This window comes from Papio anubis, chromosome 10 (genome assembly GCF_008728515.1).
Source record: "Papio anubis isolate 15944 chromosome 10, Panubis1.0, whole genome shotgun sequence".
In the NCBI taxonomy this organism is placed as follows: Eukaryota; Metazoa; Chordata; class Mammalia; order Primates; family Cercopithecidae; genus Papio; species Papio anubis.
The window spans coordinates 41,721,150-41,734,191 of NC_044985.1; the positions used below are offsets into that span (position 1 = coordinate 41,721,150).

The 13,042-nt window shown below is 40.4% G+C and overlaps 1 long non-coding RNA gene across 1 annotated transcript; it reads left to right on the forward strand.

Moving 5' to 3' along the window:
- The first annotated feature begins 1,457 nt into the window (after positions 1–1,457).
- On the forward strand, positions 1,458–12,794 carry LOC103876268. Its single transcript, XR_635439.3, has 3 exons — positions 1,458–2,052; positions 9,812–9,914; positions 11,892–12,794. It is a non-coding gene; the product is annotated as an uncharacterized LOC103876268 (long non-coding RNA).
- The last annotated feature ends 248 nt before the right edge of the window (positions 12,795–13,042 follow it).

A 13,042-nucleotide genomic window follows, 5' to 3' on the forward strand; every position in this document is an offset into this window, starting at 1 on the left:
GGAAAAGGCTTTTCTTGTCATAGCACTGGGCTGACTTTCAAGCCAAGGTCAAAGTACTTTCTGCGGGTCTATTTTTAGGTTTCCCATTTCTCAACAGGAGGCTCCCAGTTTTGAGTTAGCGCAATGCAGATTGGACTGTGCCCTAGAAGGAACAGGAATGCTTCCTCTTTGTGGCTTCCCCTGCATCTACCTGCAGACTTCCTGCTTTACACAGCTCCAGGGTGAATGGGCATTCTCCAGCTGGCTGCCTTCTGTGGTCATCTTGCCCCAGCAAATGCTAGTAGTCTCTTTTAAGGCAAAGGGATAGGCAGGGCTCACTTTCCTCTTGCCTCTTTTGGATTTTCTAAAAACGTGGCTACCTTACATTATTGCTATTAATCAAGAATTTTCCAGATCTTCAAACTGCAAACCCAAGGGGGGAAAAATGAGGTCAAAGTGATTTAATTTAGATTGAGATGGAAGACACCAGGAAACAAGAGTATGTTAATCAAATATATCAAATGCTATTTCTTTGTCTTTGAAACTGAATACAGAGGACATACAAGTCTGTAAATAAATTAATAAATTAATGCGTGTATTTTAGTTTTATGTTATGGCTTTTCATTGAAAGGGGCAGAAGAATGAGGATGAAGAAAACCCGGAAGAAAGACAAGCAATCAACCTTGACATAGGCAGAAAATATCTACTGTAATAATTATGTATCACTTTCCCAAAAGGAACACTAGATTGTTAAAAAGAGTAATCCCTGAATTTGTTATAAGTAGTGCTTTGATTTTATGAATATATGTTCTTAAAATATTTTCCTTTCCTTATTTTCTAGTGAGGAAAGATTTAAATATCCTATCCTGGATGCTGGAAACTGTTGCATCCTCTTCCCACCAACCATTAACTTTTACTTCCTTGCGTAACAGCCCCATCTTGTGGTTATTTGTAAATTTTCCACTAAAGATATGTTGCATTTTCACAGTCACGGGCATAAGTGGAATCCTCCCTTTTATCTTTCCTAGTAGGCTGAATGAAATTAAGCAGGAAAGAAGAACGGGCATGCATGAATTCAGTTTAAAAGGCCAAAACTGGTGAGGGAAATACAGGGCAGGTATTCAGCAAGGATTGTTTGCATTAATGTTAAGTGAAGGCACAGTTATATTAATAGGTAAAAGGTAATACAATGAGGTCCCTCAAATGAGAACATCATTAGCTTCCTCATTATCGTTTTTTTTTTTTGTTTTTTTGTTTTTTTGTTTTTTAGACAGAGTCTTGCTCTGTTGCCCAGTCTGGAGTGCAGTGGCACAATCTGGGCTCACTGCAATCTCTGCCTTCTGGGTTCAAGTGATTCTGGCGCCTTAGCCTCCCTAGTAGCTGGGACTACAGGTACGAGCCTCCACGCCCAGCTAATTTTTGTATTTTTAGTAGAGACGGGGTTTCTCCATGTTGGCCAGGCTCGTCTCGAACTCCTGACCTCAAGTGATCCACCCACCTCGACCTCCCAAAGTGTTGGGATTACAAGCGTGAGCCACCGTGCCAGGCCTCCTCCCTCATTATCTTAATAAAGCTTCTGATCTGGCGCCTGTCTGCTTCACTAGGCCCAGGAGGCTTACCAGAGCTCGTACAGAGCTCTGCAATTCCAAACCCCTGTACTGGGGAACACCCTTTGGTTTCACATGGCAGAAATACAATAGGAAATAGCATCAGAAGAACGTGAAGGTAACGGCTCAGGTAACGAGAAAACCAGAAGGACAGAGGAAATGGGTGATTCAGAAAGACCTGACACAGGATTCTGAATGCTAGCAGGACTCTTTCTCCCTCCTGCGTCTCTGAGTGTTTTGCTCATTGTCTCATTTTCCCCTCTGCTTCTTTTCTGGCTCTTTGCAGTTTCCACGCTCACACCTGGGCTCATGGCTCTCTAACTGGAGGGAAGGAGCCCTCCTTTCCCATAAAGTTTTGAAAAAAAGCTAGGGAATAAGTCTGATTGGCTTGTTTTGGGCCACATGACCACCCTTTGATCAGTTGCAACGGTCAAGGGAGTGAGGCACACTGATTGGCTCAGCTTGGGTAAGTAGTCCACTGCTGAAGGGAACCAATCACTGTGGACAAGGATGTAGGGTCATGTGAAAAGATATTTCACACAGAACATTTGCCTGGAGGGAGGGAGGGAAGGAGCGGTTTGTTTAAAGAAGGAAGAGATGAAGAGACCAATTTGGCTAGTTGAAACAAACAGATTTCCTCCTTTCCTCTCCTGTGGTTGAGAGATGCCTGGCACATCTCTCAACAAATATTTGCTCGATAAATGAAAGATTTTCTAATTGAATAGAAGATCCCAGGGTAGGTGCAAATGGTAGCGGGATGGGGATAAGGGTGTGTTTGCTATTTCCTGGAGCTGAAGAAATCACAAGGTTCCTTTCCTTCTAGAATTCTGAGGTTTTTCCACTCCCTGGCTATGGCCGTATATGGTCTCCCCTCTTGCTTAGAGTTTACACCAAGAAGGCTGGTTTTCATCTGCTTGACTCAGTGAGCATCTTTTTCATCCTTTGGGTATCTTCTCCTCTGCAGTCCTGGCTTTAGTGTTTGCATGCTCACTCTCTGAGCCTCCCTATACTCTCTGCCCATATAGACCAGTACATACAGGCCTTTTAAAAAAGAGTTTGATTGCTAATCACTCTGAGGAAAATAGAAAATTATAAGAGCAGAATAGACACGAGGGAGTTTCAAAGGTTCAACAATCTTACTGAATTGTTTCTACTTTTTTTTTTTTGAGAGGGAGTCTGCAGTTGCCCAGGCGGGAGTGCAGTGGCACGATCTTGGCTCACTGCAACCTCCGCCTACCGGATTCAAGCGTTTCTCCTGCCTCAGCCTCCTGAGTAGCTGCAATTACAGGCACGTGCCACCACACCTGGCTGATGTTTGTATTTTTAGTAGAGACGGGGTTTCACCATGTTGGCCAGGCTGGTCTCAAACTCCTGACCTCGGGTAATCCACCCACCTCAGCCTCCCAAAGTGCTGGGATTACAGGCATGAGCCACCGTGCCCAGCCGATATAATTTTTAAATTATGAATAACATTGTTATGAATTATCTTGTGATATTTAACCATATCTTTGATCCTTAAAAGAGATTCCTGGAAACAGAATTATTAAAGCATACAAATATTTTTATTGTAAATTTATTTCTTTTCCCTCATTATACCAATTTTTAGAAAATACTAAAAATAGAAGAAAATATAATTTATGAAGTCACTACAAGGAGATAGTAACTTACTATTTTGTTGGATCATCTTTTTATGTGTACATATACTTTAAACAAAACAATAATTACAAAGACACTTTAATAATCTTTATTCACTAATAAACTCAAAATAACTTATAAATATTACTAAAAATTTTAAACGATGGTATCATACCCTTCTATATGGAGAAATACTATAATCAAATTAATCAATGCCCCATTGTCGAATATTTACATTGTTTCCAATTTACACTATTATAATCAATTCTTTTTTTTCTTCTGAGATAGATTCTTGCTGTTGCCCAGGCTGCAGTGCAGTGGCGCGATTGTAGCCCACTGCAGCCTTGAACTCCTGGCCTCAAGCAATCCTCCCATCTCAGTCTCCCGAGTAGCTAAAACGACAGGCATTGCCAGCAAAACTGGCTATTTTTTTTTTTAAGTTTTATTTTTTGTAGAGATGGGGTCTCACTATGTTGCACAGGCTGGTCTCAAACTTCTGGCTTTAAGTGATCCTCTAACTTCGGCCTCCCAAAGTGCTGGGATTACAGGCATGAGCCACCACACCTGGCCGATAATTATTTTTTATGAATTTTAATGCACATATCTGACATGGACATGAGGAAGCATTAAAGTGGCATTATAAATCTTACAGCTTTAGGCATATGGGCATCCATTTGTGCTCTTGCCTGGGCTTTACTGATGTTAGGGGTTGGCCTGGCTGCCAAGGCCCAGATATTTAATTCCAGAAGTGGAAAGGCCTGGGGAAGAGGGATTAGTAGGATGAGAAGACAGCACATCATTTGTGACTTTTTCTCTCTTGCTCTGGTAAAATATAAACAGAAGCCAAACCTCAGGTTGGGAAGCCAGCAGTGTAATTTGGCAACTCACTCGGAAGAGATGTGTTTGATGAGGAAGAGGTGAGATGATGGATACAGAGTTCCTGCATGGCGACAGGCACTCAATAAATAGTTACTTTTCCTGAGAAGGAGAAGGGCGAGGCACCTTTACATATCTGGACAAAAATACTTTTAAGCAGCAGTAAAAACTAAAGGAAGAACAGCTACTAGCACATGCAGATGAAGGAAAGAAAGCTTTGTGCAGCTTGTTTGTGTGAACGGCAAGCCCAGGGGTTTTGTTTTCTTGTGTTTACGTAGGAAAATCACAGACAGGGACTTCCCAAGAGACTGTTTCTGTTAGCCACTGTCTGCTCCTAACAGTTACAAGAACTGCTCTTCCTCCCACAGCTGCGGCAGAAGCATGCTTCTGCAGGGTCTCTGATGGGGAAGAACTGAGCTGTTTAGGATTGAACTGCCCACCTACTGTTAAGTAATGTTCTGTCTGTAACACAGGATTTCCACTTAGGAAAATGTGCTGTGCACTTGGCTGCAGCATTTACTATGCATCTGCTTTACAAGCCTGTTCTGCAGCTCCAAGGCCCAGCTCCAAACTGGCAAATGGTCCCTGAAGACTTTGCCATCAGAAGGAGCCAGGCCAGAGTTGGGAAGGGGTAGGTTTAGCAACTAGTCTACTAGGAGGTCTGGTGGAATCAATTAGGAAAGTTAAGCAGGAGAGCTCATCAGCGGTTGATTGCCTCTCCTAGAACAACCCCAGCTCACAAATACTCCCCAGAATCATTCAGGCAGCAGTGGGTCTGTAGAACGGGCCCTACTGCAGTATTAAGCTGGAAGGTAGTAAAGTTTTCTTATGGGCTTCCTTGAATCTGAGCTAAAGCCACAGTTTCCTTAATAGTTTTCCAATAGCACTCCATCTCTTATTAAAAAGTACAGTTAATCTGGACCTTCCCTCTCACCGCCCCCGCCCCCCCGTAATGTCAGAAAAGAAATGTGTTTCTGATAATAAATGCTCCTTTTGCTGCACGGCTATATTTCATTAGGACTGTGGTTAGCAAATTGCTGCTGCACAACATAAAACTAAGCAATGAAACATAAGACATATGCCTTCTATAATACACTACTGATTAATACTGCTATTCTCTATCAAAAACACAAAAAGAGCCCCACTCAAATAGAGATCATGCCAACTTCCACCACATCTTCTTCCCCTCCACTCCATAGCAAAACACCCAAACCATTACGTTTTCTAGGGAAATTTGGTTCTAAGCAACTCTTCAATAACAAGTTACTTTTGAAAATGATACTTACATTCCAAAAGAATCCTTAGATTCTATGGTGATAGATTATCTTGGAATGCCTAGCCATGCTGGTTTGTAGGAAGCAGAAAACTTGGTCCAGCAACAGTAAAGAGAATAAAATTACCTGTATTCCTATCCCATAAGACATCTTTTGAGCACAATTTAATTAATCTTCATTATGATCATTAGACAGATTTTTTAAAATTATAATTAAAAACATACAACGTAAAATTTACCCTCTTAACCATTTTAAAGTATACAGTTTAGTAGTGTTAAGTATATTCACATTCTTGTTAAACAGATCTCCAGAACTTTTCATCTTGCACAACTAAAACTCTATACCCATTAAACAACAACTTCCCACTCCCCCTTTCCCAACTCTTGGCAACCAACACTCTAGTTTCTGTTTCTATGAATTTAACTACTTTAGATACCTCATATAAGTGGAGTCATATAGTATTGATCTTTTTTGTGACTGGTTTATTTCACCTAACATAATATCCTCAAGGTTCAACCATGTTATCGCATGTGACATAATTTCCTTCCTTTTTTAGGCTGAATAATACTCCACTGAGTATTATTATTTTTAGGCTGAATAATATACATGTGGTATGTATATACCACATTTTGTTTACCCATTCATCTGTTGTTGGATATCTAGATTGCTTCCTTTTCCTAGCTATTGGGAATAGTGCTGCTGTGAACATGGATGTGCAAATATCTCTTTGAGACTTTGGTTATATACGGATGTGGTTTTGCTCTGTGTCCCCACCAAATCTCATCTTGAATTGTAATCTCCGCGTGTCAGGGGAGGGGCCTGGTGGGAGGTGATTGAATCATGGGGCAGACTTCCCTCTTGCTGTTCTTGTGACAGTGAGCTCTCACAAGACTTGGTTGTTTGAAAATGTGTGGCACTTACCCCTTTGCTCTCCATCTCTCTTTCCTGCTTCACCATGGTAAAATGTGCCTGCTTCCCCTTCACCTTCCGCCATGATTGTAAGTTTCTTGAGGCCTCCCAGCCATGCTCCCTGTACAGCCTGTGGAACTGTGAGTCCGTTAAACCTCTTTTGTTCATAAATTACCCAGTCTCAGGTAGTTCTTTATACTGGCATGAAAAAGGACTAATACATATAACCCAGAAGTGAAATTGCTGGGTCATATGGTAATTCTATTTTTAATTTTTTGGAGAACCACCATACTATTTTCCATGGCAGTAGCACCATTTTGCAATGCCACCAACAGTGCACAAGGGTTCCAATTTCTCCACATCCTCACTAACACTATTTTTTTTTTAACTAACAGATTTTTTAAAAAAAATTACCTTTTTTCCTTGATGTCAATTAAGAAAATGTTTTCAAATTGTCTCTTTTCATTAAGACTTTCTTTTAGTGCCCTTTGTATTTATTGAATACTTTGTACGCATCAAGTTGTCTCATAAAGGGCTCACTTTACATAGAGTTTTATGGATGACTTATGTTAGCAAAAAATATTCTTGTGAATTAGATGATTTTTTTTTTTTTTTTTTGAGATGGAGTTTCGCTCTTGTTGCCCAGGCTAGAGTGCAATGGTGCGATCTCAGCTCACTGCAACCTCCGCCTCCTGGGTTCAAGCAATTCTCCTGCCTCAGCCTCCCAAGTGGCTGGGATTACAGGCACCTGCTACCACACCCAGCTAATTTTTGTATTTTTAGTAGAGATGGGGTCTCACCATGTTGACCAGGCTGGTCTTGAACTCCTGACCTCAAGTGATCCGCCTGCCTCGGCCTCTAAAGTGCTATATTACAGGTGTCAGCCACTGCACCCAGCCCTGATCTGGGTCTTGATCACCCTAGACCATCCCGTCTTCCTCTGGAATTTGAACTTGAGATTTGTTCAAGCAACTTTGATGATTGTTAATCCTTTTCTCTAATCCTGGAGAGAGATGGAGGGTTTCTCAATAATTAAGTGTTGAGATGGCCCTTTTCTGTCCCCATCTCACAAGCAGAATCAGGTGGTTAATGTTTCAGGCACAAGTCCAATCCTTTTCAATTTTTCCCTCTGAACAAAAAAGACAGCCAATGAAGAATGGGTGACTAGATTTTGTAACTGCTCATTACAGGGCCATCTATTAGGCTTTTTAGTATGCAGTATCTTAATAAGCCAAGATATTATGGCAGAGGGTCCATAACTAATCTACTGTAATAAATAAAAGGAATGGCAGTAGTACTAGTATATTCTATGGATATAATGTGCAGCTTGCACAGTGTGACATTTTAAATAAACTTTATTCTTGAGGTATTTAAAAAAACATAAAGGCAGTAATGAAATATAGTGCACAACATTAGTTGACACAGCAATTCCTGCCTCTTAAGACCCTGTTAAATAACCAGAGCTTAAATCTTCATCTTGAAATGTACAGCCCTTCTATGATTTTAAGTGAGTTGTAAAACTTTTATGGAGTGTGTCCTAACTTTTAAAAAAAAAATATTCTCCACTTTTATAGCAAAGGTGACCCAGAAGTACATTGTGAATAATAGAACAACATATTTAAGCCATAAATTCACCTTTCTGGACAATACAGAAGTCGTCTTAGTACTTATATCTCTGCTGGAAGGAAGCAGGAGCAGGGATGCATCTTGAAATGACTATTTACCCAAAACTTAACTGATTTTAACTCTAGAAATAACTAAGTTTTATCTCAAATGGGCACACTTAACATGTCTGCTACCAAATTGAAACAAGGATTCAAAAGTTAAAGCTAGCTATTATAGAAACATAAAGTCAAATCTTTGCACAGCTGAGTGTTGAAACTGGGAGAAGTTCATTCTCTCAATATCTGGTTTATGTAATTATTAGTGTTTGGACATACAACTCTGTAAGCTGATGTGGGCCTGTGAGATGAGTTCATTCCCATATAGGGGGAACCAAATTTGACTCCAAATCTAATTAAGATACTCAAGTGCTTTCTAATTATGGCCAAAATTTCACTGGGTTGCAATTCTTCGATTATATCAAACTCTTGTACATTTTTCAATGAAGTACAAACAATTCATTTTCTATCATTCTTTGTTTCTTCTTTTTAAGCTTATATACTTTGAAAATAGTTGTATAGTTGTAGTCTATTAAATATATATGTCATATATAAATGCATACACACTGAATACACAGTTTGGTCTTTACCTTGACACTGTATGTGGAGCCTCATTGGAGGTAATGATAATTAACGTTTTAAAAATGAGAAAACCACTGACTTAGGTATTTCTTCTCTTTCCCACTGAAGTCACATAGAATAACTAGATGATATCATAACCAATGAAAATCATTTAGTAAACAGCCTCTCGTAAGTGGTGTCATAGTAAGCATTATCCAAAGGATACTAGTTTTAGTGACTAAATAAAAGCTCCACTTCCTGTGAAATCCCAAGAAATAGCTACTTCCAAAAATATCTAGTAAGGGTGTACTTGTTTACCGAATTCAGAAGTCTTATTAAGATGGTTTGGATTATGCTAATATTCTCTGTTCCAATATTTATAGAGGGCAGTGAACCTGGCGGTGTGTCTTTTTTTCTTATTAGGAATTCACTGAATGCAAGTGAGCATCAGCTTCCTTTTTACCTGTACTCATTGTTCCTCCCCTCTCTTCTCTCTCTCCTTCTCCCTTTTCTCTCAGCTCCCAGCCTTCTTCTAAGGGAGGGGCCCAAGGGCAGGGTCGACCAAGTGGGTGCAGAAGAGCAGGCTGCAAGGCTGGAAGGCAGGTGCATGACTGTTTCCCATGTGTGGGTGGGGGAAGGGGGCTGTGTAATCTCTCTAGTTGGACAGCAGGTGGGGAGAGAGGACAGCTACCTGTTACTTTAGGCCATGTTAGGTGAACAGGCAGAGTCCAAACTAGGTAAAATTTTGGTGGGACAGGAAAAGGACATCTTTTCCCTTTTGTCAATACACTCTTACATTCCTGTCTCTCAGAACACCTTCTCTTTCCCACTCTTCTCGGATCTTTGTATCTCCTTTTCCTAGGAGTTCTGTGAAATGGCTGTATATGCTTAACAGCCCCCAGATGTCGCAGGAGCCAGGAAACTAAAGGAGGTGGTAGACAAATCTACTTTGTATTGGGTAATTTATTGAGGGAACTTATAGACAGAAGCATGGTCTTGGGTGGCCCCAAGATAGGTAGATCTTCACATGTTACTCCGCAAACCCAAGGCTTATCCACCATAAGGAAAGGGTATACATGCTCTAGAAAGACAATTAAACCATCCAGAACAAGCAAGAATGCTACATGTGTCATAGCCTATAATTTGTGTGAAAACATCAAGATTGCTTTGATCTAAAATCAGGAGCACATGTTCTTACACTAGGGACAGTAAATAAAGGAGGAATCAGGAGGCCTTCACAGAACTGGGGCTGATAAAAAGTCAAGATGGTGGATTAGCATCCAAGATGGAGTCACTTTTGTCTCCACAGAAGGTAAAAAAGAGGCAAGTTGGTGGGATATGAAAGGAGGCAGAAGAGAGAAGAGAGAACAAACCTGGAGAGATATCCAGATCCATTGCTGAAGGAGGGAGCGGTGAGTAGTATAGGCACAGAAGATCTTGTGAGTTGGGGTGGGGAAAGTGTTCAGAAGCCTCACTCCCAGGGCCACTATGTTTAGGCACCACCCCAGTGGTTCACCTTGCTTCCTCTTATGCCTTCCATCACAATCTAAAATGGTCAAACCATCATATTGCTTTACAGAATTATTGAAAATTCTCTTCAATGATAGCCTGTATAGATTATTTCTCAAGATTTTATATCCTCCAAAGTGGAAGGAAATACAATCCTTTAACACACACACACACACACACACACACAAGAGAGAGAGACAGAGAGAGAGAGAGAAAGAGAGAAAGAAATTCTATCTTGATTTCATATGGATAAAATGTATACTTTATTTTACAAATATCCTTGTAGCTTTCATTTTACATGTACATCAGTATAATTTTTTTTAAGACAGACAGCTAGCATGAAGGAGTTTTTTAGCGTAATAGATCTGTATCCTGAAGGTGGTTACATAAATGTGTATATGGGTTAAAATTGTATACACCAAAAGAAAAAGTCAATTTTATTGTATTATAATTTGTAAAAATAAAATAAAACATTTTACTGCCACAAAAAGCCCATCTTCCATATAAAACCCAAAATCTGTCTTTGTGCCTAGCATGAAGGCTAAGGTGACTGTTGAGTAGTGACTAGATTTGCTTGAAAGGCGCAGACGTGCTCTGTTAAAATATTAATGCATTAAACAACGCTTGTTTTTTTTGTTTTGTTTTGTTTTGTTTTTTAACACTTATTAAGCACTTGCTGTGGAAATCCCAAAAAGTCACTTCCCTTGAGGAGCGAGTGTTTTCGAAGTGTTCGAATGGACTAAAATGCAGGTCTGGGTCTGTGTCCTTCTGACTTCACTGCTCCTGTTCTTTGACTGTCTGTGGTCCTCTTTTGCAAAGTGGGGTTAGTTCCCACTCTTTCCTCAGAAGGTTTGGTATGAGGATCCCTCAGCTGAGGGCCCAGGGAGACAGCTCTGTCAACTGCACTATGCAGGACAAGCGTGGACATGATGATCGGTTCCATTTCCCCTCAAGGACGGCAGGGTGGAGCTGGCATCTCCACTCCTTTGCCAAAAAGGAGAAATTGATCTTCTCCTAGTTCCCCAGGATGCTCCCAAGCACACTCCAAATAGCCCACTGCTCACACTCCCTGATATTTCAGGAAGAAGGACAGATGCAACATGGAATGACACCCAGAGAGCTAGAGAAACCTGCTGAAGCAGGGAGGAAAATCCCCCAGGCACAGGGCTGAGGTTCACAGGGCATGCACCGGCATTGTTTGTGCACAGATGGCAACCATTCTGACTGGTTGGTGGCTGTGCTTCACTGGTGTTCAAGGATGTTCAACGCAATCCCTGTGGACCAGAGGCCAGTGAGCTGGCATAAATAAGTGGAGCAGCTTAGTGTAAGGATTCCAAAGTCCTCAATTCATTTCTCTTTTTCCAATTTTTGATAGAGACATAATTACAGGAAAATATTTCTTGACTCCACGAAAATTGCTAGTGCAATGGAAAATGAAAACAGATGCGTGGCCTCAGAGAAAGTAAAGAATGATGAGAACAGGGATCAAGGGGACAGCTGCTGCCTGGCTCTACACTAGGGTGGTCTCAGCCTTTATTGGGCCATGAACCCCTCTGGCAGTCTAGCGAAGCCCATGGATCCCTTCTCAAGATGATGCTTTTAAATAAAGAAAATAAAATATGTAGGATTACAGAGGAAACTGTATCAAAACACAGGGGTTCCCTGGACCTAGGTTAAGAGCAATAGTCTCTGTGCAGGAATATGGATCTTACACTTCTAAATATTTTGACCTTTCCAAGAGAAGTCAAGAACCCTAATTTTTAAAAGAAATTTTCTGACTTTTAACTGTTAACATGAAGTCTTTTTAAACACCAAGCCAGTCTAAGTATGTATCTGGATTGGTTTTGGATGTTGGTCTGATACTGAAACTTAATTTTAAGATTCCAGGAGACTCTTCGTAAACAAAGAAGCGTGACAATCCCATATGGTGTCAACAGACGAGACCGGGGACAGTGTTATGGCCGAACCAGGGAAAGCCTAACACATGGCTGGCTGTTCATCGGAAGACAACAAAACGCAAGAGAGAAGAAATTGTGTCCTATGTGCTTGGATTCGTGTTCTTAACAGAGCTAGTTGATATTTGCCTTCCTTTGTGATTTTAATTTTAATATCTCACCTATCACTGTGATTTCCCATGGAGATATTTAGATAGATTTATTATAAAGTTTGATATTGGAATTTAAGATTTTTAATTTGCTTTTATCACTTCTTTTCTACTAACTCTTAGAAAATGGCTTTTTCACCTTGGTGGGAAAGAGAGAGAGCTAGTATTATACTATCAGCATAGATAGGCTCTACATGGGAAAACATAAAAGACAAAACAGAGGGAAGGTCCCTATTTTAAGAAAATTTTCTTAAATTATTTATCTCTATGAAAGATACTGAACATAACTAAAATTAGATGAGATCAGATCATCATCATTTCAAGTAATTAGAAAATATATAGCTCTCTCAAAAACAGCACAGAATCTATATACATTTCCTGACAAATGGATCCCCACATTCCAATAAATGGAAGTCATACCATAAAGTCAGTAGGTTTTTTTTTTTTTTTTTAAATTGAGTCAATGAAGTATTTAGTGAAGTATTAGGAAGTATTTCCTAGATGAGTGACTTCTACATTTTTTGACCACTGTGTGTAATAAAGAAGTATATTTTGTACCATGACTATATAATAAAAGTTTCGGCCAGGTGCAGTGGCTCATGCCTGTAATCCCAGCACTTTGGGAGGCTGAGGCGGGCGAATCATGAGGTCAGGAGTTCAAGACCAGTCTGGCCAACATGATGAAACCCCATCTCTACTAAAACTACAAAAAATCAGCTGGGCGTAGTGGTGGGTGCCTGTAATCCCAGCTACTGGGGAAACTGAGGCAGGAGACTCTCTTGAACCCGGGAGGTGGAGGTTGCACTGAGTCGAGATCATACCACTGTACTCCAGCCCAGGCAACAGAGTGAGACTTGTCTCAAAAAAAAAAAAAAAAAAAAAGTTCCATGAAACTGTACTTGAATTTACTAAGAGACACGTTTTTAA